This window comes from Triticum aestivum, chromosome 5A, assembly GCF_018294505.1.
Source record: "Triticum aestivum cultivar Chinese Spring chromosome 5A, IWGSC CS RefSeq v2.1, whole genome shotgun sequence".
NCBI lineage: Eukaryota > Viridiplantae > Streptophyta > Magnoliopsida > Poales > Poaceae > Triticum > Triticum aestivum.
In genome coordinates this window covers 183,643,102-183,656,699 of record NC_057806.1, presented here as the reverse complement: position 1 = coordinate 183,656,699, position 13,598 = coordinate 183,643,102, and positions in this window count along the sequence as shown.

Genomic DNA, 13,598 nt, shown 5'->3' with positions numbered 1-13,598 from the left:
AGACTAGTTATGCTCCACCCCAGCCCGAGAAGACTGTTGGCTGTATTAAGCCATCACGCAAGATGATCAGTGTTAAGTCAGCCCCCACTGAATGTGGATGTGTGCATCACGTCTCAGCTAAAGACGCTCATGATGATCCGGATGTCGTTCTTGGTACACTCCTTGTCAATTGTCACCCAGCATCAGTTCTATTCGATACCGGAGCATCTCACTCCTTCATTTCTAAAGGCTATGCTCGTTTGCGCGACATGTCATTTTATGATATGCCAACTCCGCTTGAAATCCAAACCCCAGGGTCTAGATGGCAGACCACCAGAATCAGCCATGGTAATGAAATCCTTGTTGATAGACTTGTATTCCTTGCATCACTTGTAGCCCTCAAGTCCTCAGATATTAACATCATCTTGGGTATGGACTGGATGACAGCTCATCATGCCAAGATTGATTGCTACACAAGATCTGTTCAGCTTACACACCCATCTGGCAAGATAGTCACCGTCTCCACTAGAGTTGCAAAGCGTCAGCTCTATTCTCTTAATGCCAGCCCTCTTCCAGACCTTGAAGATATCCCGGTAGTCCGTGACTTTCCGGATGTCTTTCCAGAGGAACTGCCAGGTGTTCCACCTGACAGAGAAGTAGAGTTTTTCATAGATCTTATCCCAGGAACAGCTCCAATCTCCCGGAGACCTTACAAGATGGCACCCTTAGAACTAGCCGAGCTTAAGAAACAACTCGATGAGTCCTTGCAAAAGGGTTTCATCCGTCCTAGTTCTTCTCCTTGGGCTTGCCCCGTCCTTTTCGTCAAGAAGAAGGATGGTACGGACTGGATGGTTGTAGATTATCGTCCCGTTAATTTGGTCACGATAAAGAACAAGTATCCGCTTCCCAGGATCAACGACCTGTATGATCAGCTCGCTGGATCCTCAGTCTTCTCCAAGATGGATTTAAGGTTAGGCTACCATCAAATCAAGATCAGAAACGGGGACATTCCCAAGACAGCTTTTGTCACTCGTTATGGCCAGTACGAGTACACCGTCATGTCCTTTGGCCTAACCAACGCCCCAGCCACATTCTCCCGCTTGATGAACTCGATCTTCATGGAGTACTTAGATAAGTTCGTCGTGGTTTACCTCGATGATATTCTTATTTACTTGAAGAACGAGGAAGAGCATGCCGAACATCTTAGACTTGTGTTAGAAAAACTCAGAGAGCACCGCCTTTATGCCAAGTTCTCCAAGTGTGAATTTTGGTTGCCAGAAGTGACCTACCTAGGCCACGTAATCTCTGGTAAGGGCATTGCTGTCAATCCCGAGAGAGTTCAAGCCGTTCTCGATTGGACTCCACCTGAAACAGTCAAACAAGTTAGGAGTTTCCTTGGCCTAGCCAGCTATTGTCGCCGCTTTGTTGAAAACTTCTCCAAAGTAGCCAAACCCCTCACGGAACTTCTCAAGAAAGATAAAAAGTTCGAGTGGTCCCCACAGTGTGAGTACAGTTTTCAGGAACTGAAAAGGCGCCTGACCTCTGCTCCCATACTTGTGCCACCGGATTTCACTAAAGACTTTATTATCTACTGCGACGCCTCACGACAGGGACTAGGTTGCATTCTTATGCAGGATCGTCATGTGATTGCCTATGCATCTCGACAGTTGCATCCACATGAGGAGAATTATCCTACACATGATCTAGAGCTTGCAGCCGTAGTCTATGCACTCAAGACCTGGCGACATTACCTCCTTGGTAAACGTTGCGAGATTTACACCGATCACCAGAGTCTCAAGTATATCTTCACCCAACCGGATCTGAACCTTAGGCAAAGACGTTGGTTGGAGTTGATCACAGATTATGATCTAGGGATTACCTACACCCCAGGCAAAGCCAATGTCATGGCTGATGCGCTAAGCCGTAAATCCTATTGCAACAATCTCATGTTGCAGCAAGGCCAACCACTTCTCCATGAGGAATTCTGTAAGCTTAATCTACACATAGCTCCTCGCGGATTCCTTTCTACCCTGGTGGCGAAACCTGATCTTGAAGATCGGATTATCGCTGCTCAAAAGCAAGACACAGGAATTTCTCGGATCAAGAGAAACATTAAGAAGGGAGTTGGTGGATGTTTCTCTATGGATGATCGTGGTGTTGTTTTCTTTGAGAATCGCTTGGTGGTTCCCAAGAATCAACATCTGCGACAATTGATCCTTAAGGAGGCGCATGAATCTCCTCTCACGATTCATCCCGGTAGTACTAAGATGTATCAGGACCTACGCCAGAGGTTCTGGTGGACTAGGATGAAGAGAGAAATCGCTGAGTTCATTGCTAAATGTGACGTATGTTGTCGCGTTAAGGCAGAGCATCAAAGACCTGCTGGCACCCTTCAGCCCTTAGCTATTCCTGAATGGAAATGGGATAAAGTTGGTATGGACTTCATCACCGGCTTTCCCAGGACCAAGAGAGGGAATAATGCTATCTTCGTAGTCATTGACCGTCTCTCCAAAGTGGCTCACTTCCTTCCTGTTCGGGAAAATATCACTGCTAGTCAGCTTGCTGACTTATATATTTCTCGAATAGTGTCACTTCATGGTGTTCCACTAGAGATCAATTCAGACCGTGGCAGTCTTTTCACTTGTCACTTCTGGGAGAGCTTCCAAACTGCCATGGGAACCCATCTTTCCTTCAGTACCGCTTTCCACCCTCAGTCGAGTGGTCAGGTGGAACGGGTCAATCAAATTCTCGAAGACATGCTTAGAGCTTGCGTTATCTCATTCGGTATGGATTGGGAGAAATGTCTTCCTTTCGCCGAGTTTGCCTATAACAATAGCTACCAATCCAGCCTCAAGCAAGCTCCTTTTGAGGTTCTCTATGGACGAAGATGTCGAACACCTTTGAACTGGTCAGAAACCGGTGAAAGACAATTCTTTGGACCGGATATGATCCAGGAGGCAGAAGAGCAAGTTCGCATCATCCGTGAGAATTTGAAAACAGCCCAGTCTCGTCAGAAAAGCCAGTATGATCGTCATCATAAGGATATGACTTATGAAATTGGCAACCAAGCTTACCTTCGGGTTACTCCTTTGAAGGGTACCCATCGTTTCGGTATCAAGGGCAAGTTGGCTCCTCGTTACATTGGTCCTTTTCGCATTCTCGCTAAACGAGGAGAGGTTGCCTACCAGTTGGAACTACCCCCACATCTTTCTCGAGTTCATGATGTCTTCCACGTCTCTCAACTCAGGCGTTGCTTCTCGGATCCTATTCGTGGAGTGGACCACGAAACGCTTAACCTCCAAGATAACCTCACATACCGAGAGTACCCGGTTCGAATTCTTGATCAAGCAGAGCGTGTTACCCGACGTCAGAACATCAAGTTTCTCAAAGTTCAGTGGTCTCATCATTCCGAGAGAGAGGCTACTTGGGAGCGAGAAGATCGTCTTCGACTGGAGTACCCCGCTTTCTTTCCGTCGACCCCTGAATCTCGAGACGAGATTCTGTCAAGTGGGGGCGAGTTGTCACATCCCTAGTCTGGTATGACTTAGACTAGCTAGCTATTTGTGCATCATATTTAAATTTCATTTAAATTTGAAATGAGGATTGGTGGAAACCTCAGAATCATTTTTTGAAAATGACCCAAATAAAAATTTCTCCAAAAGGGTCCAAGAAAATGCTCATGTTGCCCTCTGAAAATATTGGACAGAGATAAAAATCAAAACAATATTTTTAGGAGCTCATGGACATTTATTTTGGCCATTTGGATTAATTCGATAAATATTTGCATTGGAAATATATTTCTATATATATGAAATATGGTCCAAAAATTATGCCAATTATAAAAGAGCTCTGGAATAATACCATTAGCCCCTACAAAAATTGGCATAATAAAATTAAATGATTTAATATATTTATTAAATCAAACAAATGTCAGAAAATTAGAAAAGAAAACAGAAAAGGGGAGAGAAACTTACCTGGGCCACTTACCTGGCCCATCTCCAGCTGGCGGCCAGCCCACCCCAGCTGCCTTCTGTCGTCTCCCTCCTCGGACAGAAGGACGAGGGCGTGTGCCCGACGCTCGCCGGCACGCGCGCGCGCCACCTCCCCCCCTGCTGGCCACCTCCTGCTTCCCCGGACTCCCTCCCAATGCCACGGAGACGGCCACGCACCCCAGGCCCTCTCATTCCTCCTCCCCCCCATGCTCATCCCCTCCTCTGGCTCCCCCTCACTTCCACCGAACGCGGCCGCCGCTGCCGACGAGAACCACCACGGCCACAGCCACCCCCTCGCCCCTCGGTTGTGCCCACGAGCTCCGCGACGTCGTCCTCGACCCCCTCACCGAACCACGCCCCGCCGGAAGCCCTGCAGCGTCGACTTCGAGCTCTTCTTCAACCTTCGGCCGCCGGTGACCTCGTCTTCGATTCGCGCCGTCTAGGTCGTCCCCAGGCCCACTGAGCTGCACTTCGACCTCCCAGTGAGCTCCTCCGTCGTTTCCCCCTAACCCCACGGCCTAGCGCTCGTTGTAGCACCACTTCCCATGATGCCCGAAGCACACCGCCGCACGAACTCGTCGCCGACGAGGCTCCGGTGGCCAATCGGCCCCGTGCATATGCCCGTTGGCTTTGTGGGAGCCTGCAGAACGCGTAGTTGCTACCCGTTGATCCTCCCGTGCACGGTGGCGCCGTTTTCATCGGCGCCCGAACTCCGGCGACCGCCAAGTCGCCGGCGACGTCTCCGGCCACCCCGAGCTCAGCCATCACCACAAAGAGCTGTGGCTCGTTCCCAGGAGCTCGTAGATGCTCTCCGCCTCCCGTTTGGTGGCCGTAACGTGCAAATGCACTTCCTCCGCCGCGCTCGGCCTCGCTGGCGGCTAAACGCCGGCGAGTTGACCGGGTTTGACCCCCAGGGTCGCTGACCAGTGGGCCCGACCCCCCTAACCTTTTAATTAAATTAATTAACCCCTGTTAACCCCCCTGTCACTGACGTGTGGGTCCCACACGTCAGGTTTGACCGGACCAGCCCAGTTGACCGCTGACGTCGTGCTGACGTCATGCTGACGCAATTATATATTTTCTGGAATTAAAATAATTCAGAAAATCCAGAAAATGATTTAAACTTCAAAAATTCATAACAATTCAACCGTAGCTCAGATTTAAATAATTTATATATGAAAAATTATCAGAAAAATGCAATCTTTCCATCTGTACTAGTTTCATGCATGAAAAACCAACTTATACATGCTGAATATGGGAAAACACATTAGGGCATATATAAGAGACTTAATTTAGAAATGCATTTGAACCTTTGGTTCAAAAGGACTTCAAACCAAATGTTTACTAGATGCATTAGCTCAAACAGCATCACATCTACATGCCATGTTCATGCATCATATTGTTGCATATGATTGTGTTTTGATTGCCGGCACCGTTCCTTCTCGATAGGTCCTACTCCGGAGACGTTCCAGAGTACCTGTCTGTGAAGTAGTGCCTCCCTTGTTGATTTACCAGGCAAGCAAACCCCCTTGTTCATCTCGATAAAACCCTACTCTCTCGCTCCTGCTCTCAGTTATTGCATTAGGACAACAACGATTCATCTGCTACTTTGTGCTGCGGTAGTTGAACCCCTTCCTCTGCATGACCTGTCATTGCCACAGTAAATAGTTGAAACCCACTAGCATGTGTAGGAGTTGATTGAAGCCACTGATGTGTTCCTACCATGCTATGCCTACTATTGCTTAGAGTTGTGTCAGGTCTGATTCATTGGGAATGAATTGGAGTGTTACGATATGTTCTGATGCTGAGAGTGAAGTGTGTGAACACGATTTGGTAAAGGTAGCGGTGAGAGGCCATGTAGGAGTACATGGTGGGTTGTCTCACTGGAACCGTCCTTAAGCCCTGGGTTCTGTGTATGTTGTCCAATGACTCGATACTACCACACATTGGGCTCCGGGCGCTCCAAGCCCTCTCGACTTATTAACCAACTTGATCTCTGTCCAGGAGTCGCAACTAGTTTCTGGTGTTTGTAGGTAGTGCTATTTTTCTACCAAGTGGCACCCGTCAGGGTGGGCTTGGGACAGACTAGGCACACGTGGCCCAGTGTACCGAGTGGCACCCGGTTGGTGGGCTCGGGAACCCTGTACACATCGTTTGGGGCCGTAAGCGACACCCCGGCCGGATCTCCTTGCGGATGGAACCCGAATAGGCGATAAACCTGGACTAGAGTCTTGTGTGGTTAGTCAGGTCGTGGCCGACACCCTCGCCAGGCTTCCGCTTGAAGGTTGCCGAGATACATGACGTGTACATGGCGGTAAGTGGCGAGAGCGTGTGTGAAGAAGTACACCCCTGCAGGGTTAACATGATCTATTCGAATAGCCGGGTCCGCGGTTATGGACTTCTTGGATGCTTACATGGTACATAGACAACTTGAAGTGGATACTATAAAATGCTCAAGACATGTGTGAGTGCTATGGATGGCCTTCTCGTAGGGAGACGGGGATGAATCCATAGTAGTGTATTGTGTGGTGATTAGTGGACTCGTGTACGTTGTTTCACTTCAAGAGTTTCTGGTAGTCGTAGAACAGGATAGCCACAGAGTCAAAGCTGGCTTGCTGCAACTAAACCCCACGTTACCCTCTTGATACAAGTGCATGTATGATAGGATCTGATGTAAGTCTTGCTGAGTACCTTTGTACTCATGTTGCTTTATTTATGTTTTTGCAGCGGAGACTTCGGTCTTACTAGTGTTCCCATGGACTTCGACTAGTAGCTAGTACCTCAGCTACGATCTTGATCGGATGTTGTAGATAGTCAGGCTCTTCAGCCTTTTTCTTTTGTAGATGTCTGTACCCAGACATGTAATGCTTCCGCTTGTTGCTTGTATGCTCTGTATGATGGGTCTTGTGACCCCTGTTTGCAATATATGCTATGACGGCTCTTCTGAGCCTTTATCTATATGAGTTGTTGAGTTATGCTGTGATGCCATGTTGTACAGCACATACTTGCATGTTATGCGTACTTGTAATGTGTATTGCTATGTGTGGGATCTGACTATCTAGTTGTTTATTCTTAGTAGCCTCTCTTACCGGGAAATGTCTCCTAGTGCTTCCACCGAGCCCTGGTAGCTTGCTACTGCTCCGGAACACTTAGGCAGGCCGGCATGTGTCCTTCTTCGATCCTGTGTCTATCCCTTCGGGGAAATGTTACGCGATGAATACCGGAGTCCTGCTAGCCCGCTACAGCCCGGTTCACCGGAGTCCTGTTAGCCCAGTGCTACAGCCTGGATTCACTCGCTGATGACCGACACGTTCGATGCTGGGTCATGGATGCCTGTCCCTGTAAGTTAGTGCCACTTTGGGTTTACGACTAGCCATGTCAGCCCGGGCTCTTTATCATATGGATGCTAGCGACACCATCATATACGTGTGCCAAAATGCGCAAACGGTCCCGGGCAAAGTTAAGACGACACCCGTGGGGATACCGTGCGTGAGGCCGCAAAGCGATATGAGGTGTTACATGCTAGATCGATGTGGCATCGAGCCGGGGTCCTGACATAAACTTCCAGAATTGTCTCGTTGCACAGAATTCTGAAATTGATCTCTTTAGACCGCGGAAGCATTTTCACTTCCAATTTCCGGGACTCCTTCTAGAAGGACATGCGCGCCAATAGTCGCTTCAGCACGGCTTTCCATCCTCAAACAAGTGGCGAAGTCGAAAGAGTCAATCAAATCCTCGAGGACATGCTCAGAGCTTGCATCATCTCTTTCGGTATGAAGTGGGAAGATTCCCTCCCATATGCCGAGTTCTCCTACAACAATAGCTACCAAGAAAGTTCAGGCAAGGCCCCATTCAAAATTCTATAGGTAGAAAGTGCCCTACTCCTCTCAACTTGTTCGAGACTGGTGAACGCCAACTTCTTGGCAATGACTTGATCACAGAAGCTGAAGAAATATGTAAACTCATCTGCAAAAATCTCAAAGCCGCGCAATTGCGCCAGAAGAGTTACTATGATAGCAAGCACCATGACTTGGCTGTCGAGATCGGAGACCATGTCTATCTCCGCGTCTCTCCAATGAAAGGCACTCAATGCTTCGGTATCAAAGGGAAGCTTGCCCCTAGATACGTGGGTACTTTCAACCTCACCTATCAACTTGAGCTTCCGTCCAATTTCTCAAATGTGCATGATGCGTTTCATGTGTCACAACTTCGCAAGTGCTTCAAGACGCCCGAGTGCACTATCAACTTCGAAGAGATTGAACTCCAAGAAGACTTGTCTTATCATGGGCATCCTATTGCCATTCCTGAAGAAACCGAGCGCAAAACTCGCATCAAATTCCTGAAAGTTAAGTGGTCTCACCATTCCAACCGAGAAGCTACATGGGAGCGCGAGGATCACCTCCATTCCGAATATCCGGAGTTATTTAAGTCTCAGATCTCAGGTCAAGATCCTCTTGTAGTGGTGGAGAGTTGTAACGTCCCGGATGTAACATTCCATAATTGTAGCTCCAACTCTTGCCATTTCCGGCAATGTTATATGTTATATACTCCATGGTTGGGTTTTTGTCCTCGTTTTTGAATTTGGTTCATGTCGTGCATTTCATCTCATGTCATCATGTGCATCTCATTTGCATTCGTGTTCGTCTCATGCATCCGGTCATTTTCCCCGTTGTTCGTTTTGGAATACGACACTCACCCTTGCACTCGTTGCACCTCTCAGATCTCGTTTCGTGAGCGGGATAAAAATATTCTCAGAATGATCCGAGATTTCTCGAGTGGCCTTGGTACATCACCGGTAGGCCGCCTGTCAAATTTTGTTCCATTTGGAGGTCGTTTAATGCCCCAACGGTGAACAGTGTACCGCCAAAACCCCTCTCCCTTTGCAGCCCAACACCCCTCCACAACAGCCCACTAGCCCATCTAGACCCCCTCCATACTCCCCGTTGTTGGATCATGATCATGTGGGCGAAAACTGCACCTCAATAGCCCTCTCCTGACTCGCACTATTTAGATAAACACCTCCCCCGTCCAAATCTGTGGCAAAATTCTTCCCTAACCCTAATCTCCTCGAAATCCGTGCCACCCCAGCCCTCCATGCCGCGCCGGACACGTCCGTCATCGCCGGATGCGTCTGCGCCGACGGCCCGGACCAACCGAGGCTTGCCACGTGGCCTCCGGCACCTCCCCCACGCCCCCGCCTCCGCGCGGCCCGCGTGGCCCAGGGCAGACCCGCGCCGCGTTGTGTCAGGCCCGATCCACCTCCGCTCCAGCGCGCCTCTACCCGCCGCCGCAACCACCGCGCGTCGCCGCTGCCACCACTTGCCACATGTGTCCAGCGTCTCGCGCCTCGTCGCCAGCCGGAGGAGGAGTCGCCGGAGCTCGCCGGAGTTCCACCGGCTCGATTCCGGCCAACGGGACCAGATCCACCTGTTCGCTCAACCAAACGGTCGCTCTGTCCCGGATCAGCTCGTCCCCGGTGCATCCCATCCCGTTTTCTCGAGGTGGTTTTCCTACTAGTCCTAGATCTACAACATTATGTGTGCATGTTTGCCATGGCATAACTTTGTGCATGATTCTCTGATTTGTGTGTATGATATGTCAAAATGTTCATCACATGATGCTCTACGTGTTAGTGTCATTTGCATGCATGTTACTCTCCATATTGATGCCCCAATCTTCGTTGCAAAAGTGCTAAATCATGTTATTTGCTGGAAACTATCGTAACTTGTTGATTTGTCTTTTTCATATATTTTGTGTGTTTGTGTTTTGAGCATCATGTCTACATGTTTTAGGAGCATCTTCATGCCATCTTTACAGCGGTGCAATCTTTGTATTTTTATGTGCCTTCTGGTGACTAGCACAAGCATGCCAAGTACGCCACTTGATGTTGCTGTTTTCAGCCACTTAGTTTTTCTGCTAAGTCTTTTCCTGTCACATTAGGTTGCTATGTTGACTTGTTGCCACAAGTAGATCCATGCATATTTTCATGAAGTTCAGTAATCATGTTTTGAAGATATGCACATTTTGATGAAGTTTAGTAAAATGCGTCTTCTAACGGTTGGTTGCTTTGTTATGCCATGTAATGCTTTGTGGTCAGTGGAAGAAGCTTGATTTTCCTCTTAAGTCTGAACCCTGTTCATATCATTTGCCATGTTTGCATTGATGCTACCATCTTTTCTGTGCATCTTTGGTCCAAGTTCATTAAGGGAATTTTGTTCATACCATGGTCAAGTTTGCCATGATAGGTTTCTGTAGCATGTAGTTTACAAGGTCTAAACATTGCTACGTGATGCCATTTATGCCATGTTCAGTATTTTCACCAAGTCTGTTAAACTGTTATCATTTACATTTTTGCCATGCTGTTTTAGACTTATTCTAGTGAGTTCTAGCAAGAGCTCGGTGTTCATGATTTGTAGAGCTTCACCTGTACTTCACGGCCATGTGTTTTGTTTTTATGTTGGAGTATTGTAGCATAGTTTCATAATCCATCTTAAGTGCTATGTAGCTGTTAAGTGCAGTTTTGCCTTGTTCCTATTTTGCTCTTCATTTGCAAACCGTGCATCCGTTTCTGGTGATCTTTATATCGATTTTGACCGAAATCTCCTAACCTATACAGTGGCATTCTTGGTTTTCCAAGTTGATGCCATGAGCATCTTTTCCCTTCCGGAGTACCCATATGCATTGCACATCGTATCTTGCATCCCATGGCATGTCTTGCATCATCTTGCTTGTGCATTGCACCGTGATTGATTGTTGTTCTGTTACTTGTGTTCTTTCTTTGGGTAGAGCCGAGAGTCGATTTCGTCAACGAGGATCCTATCAACTACGTTTACGAGGAGAAAGCTTTCGACAACCCTGATAACTTTGCAGGCAAGATGATCATTGCCCCAATATCACTTCTATCTTTGCTTGCTAGTTGTTCGCTCTATCGCTATGTCGCGCTTCCTACCACTTGTTTATCAATCCTCCCATATTGCCATGTCAAGCCTCTAACCCACTGTGACGCCCCCGATTCAATCGTACACTATTCATGCACGCAAATGTGTACGATCAAGATCAGGGACTCACGGGAAGATATCACAACACAACTCTACAAATAAAATAAGTCATACAAGCATCATAATACAAGCCAGGGCCTCGAGGGCTCGAATACAAGTGCTCGATCATAGACGAGTCAGCGGAAGCAACAATATCTGAGTACAGACATAAGTTAAACAAGTTTGCCTTAAGAAGGCTAGCACAAACTGGGATACAGATCGAAAGAGGCGCAGGCCTCCTGCCTGGGATCCTCCTAACTACTCTTGGTCGTCGTCAGCGGGCTGCACATAGTAGTAGGCACCTCCGGTGTAGTAGGGGGTCGTCGTCGATGGTGGCGTCTGGCTCCAGGGCTCCAGCATCTGGTTGCGACAACCAGGTAGAAGGGAAAGGGGGAAAAGAGGGAGAAAAGCAACCGTGAGTACTCATCCAAAGTACTCGCAAGCAAGGAGCTACACTACATATGCATGGGTATATGTGTAAGGAGGCCATATCAGTGGACTGAACTGCAGAATGCCAGAATAAGAGGGGGATAGCTAATCCTGTCGAAGACTACGCTTCTGGCAGCCTCCGCCTTACAGCATGTAGAAGAGGGTAGATTGAAGTCCTCCAAGTAGCATCTCCAAGCAGCATTGCATAGCATAACCCTACCCGGCGATCCCCTCCTCATATCCCTGAGGTAGAGCGACCACCGGTTGTATCTGGCACTTGGAAGGGTGTGTTTTATTAAGTATCCGGTTCTAGTTGTCATAAGGTCAAGGTACAACTCCAAGTCGTCCTGTTACCGAAGATCACGGCTATTCGAATAGATTAACTTCCCTGCAGGGGTGCACCACATAACCCAACACGCTCGATCCCATTTGGCCGGACACACTTTCCTGGGTCATGCCCGGCCTCGGAAGATCAACACGTCGCAGCCCCACCTAGGCAAAACAGAGAGGCCAGCACGCCGGTCTAAACCTAAGCGCACAGGGGTCTGGGCCCATCGCCCATAGCACACCTGCACGTTGCGTGGGCGGCCGGAAGCAGAACTAGCCCCCTTAATACAAGAGCAGGCTTACGTTCCAATCCGGCGCGTGCCGCTCCGTCGCTGACGTCTGAAGTTCTTCAGCTGATACCACGACGTCGGGATACCCATAACTACTCCCACGTAGATGGTTAGTGCGGATAGGCTCATAGCCGACTCAGATCAAATACCAAGATCTCGTTAAGCGTGTTAAGTATCCGCGAACGCCGAACAGGGCCAGGCCCACCTGTCTCCTAGGTGGTCTCAACCTGCCCTGTCGCTCCGCCACAAAGTAACAATCGAGGGCCGTCGGGAACCCAGGCCCACCTCTACCGGGATGGAGCCACCTGTCCTTTCAGCCCCCTCACCAGAATCACTTGCGGGTACTCAATGAGCTGACCCGACTTTAGTCACCATCTGTATAGTATGTATGTATGTATAGTATATACCCGTGATCACCTCCCAAGTGATCACGGCCCGATAGTATAGCAAGGCAGACTGACAAGAATGTAGGGCCAATGATGATAAACTAGCATCCTATACTAAGCATTTAGGATTGCAGGTAAGGTATCAACAGATGTAGCGACAATGTCAGGCTATGCATCAGAATAGGATTAACGAAAGTAGTAACATGCTACACTACTCTAATGCAAGCAATATAGAGTAGAATAGGCGATATCTGGTGATCAAGGGGGGGGGGCTTGCCTGGTTGCTCTGGCAAGAGAGAGGGGTCGTCAACTCCGTAGTCGAACTGGTCAGCAGCAGCGTCGGTCTCGTAGTCTACCGGAGAGAAGAGGGGGAAGAAATAATGAATACAGAGCAAACAAAGCACCACAAAATATATTAAGGCAATACGCGGTGTTCGGTGTGCCCTAACGCGGTAGTAGGTGATACCGGTGAAGGGGGGAAAACCCCCGGGAAAGTATTCCCGGTGTTTCGTGTTTTCGGGCAGAGGAGCCGGAGGGGGAAAGTTGCGGGTTCGATAGGTTAGGGGTGTGTGGTGGACGAACGGGCTGCGTATCCGGAATCGTCTCGTCGTTCTGAGCAACTTTCATGTTGAAAATATTTTAATCCGAGTTACGGATTAAAAGATATGATTTTCTAAAGATTTTATTAATTTCTGGAATTTATTTAATTATTTAATTAATTCGGAAAATGGATTTATGACGTCAGCATGACGTCATGCTGACATCAACAGTCAACAGGGGTTGACTGGGTCAAACTGACGCGTGGGTCCAATGGGACCCACCTGTCATGCTCTGTTAGGTTAATTAGGATTTACTTAAACTAATTACTGTTTAGTTAGACTAACAGGTTAATTAGATTAATTAAGCAGGATTAATTAACTTAATTAATTTAGTTAATTAATTAATTAACTATTTATATATATATATATTTAATTCTTTTTCTTTTTCATTTTTTTTAAAACGTTCTGGGGGGGCGTGGGCCCCCCCGTTCAGTGGCACAGAGGCCATTCAGGGCACGGGCGACGGGTAACGGGCGCGCCCCGTTCGGGCGCACGCCCAGGGGCATGCGGGCGTGGGCGGCGGACCTGGCAGGTCGCCAGGCCGGCGTGGGCGAGGCCA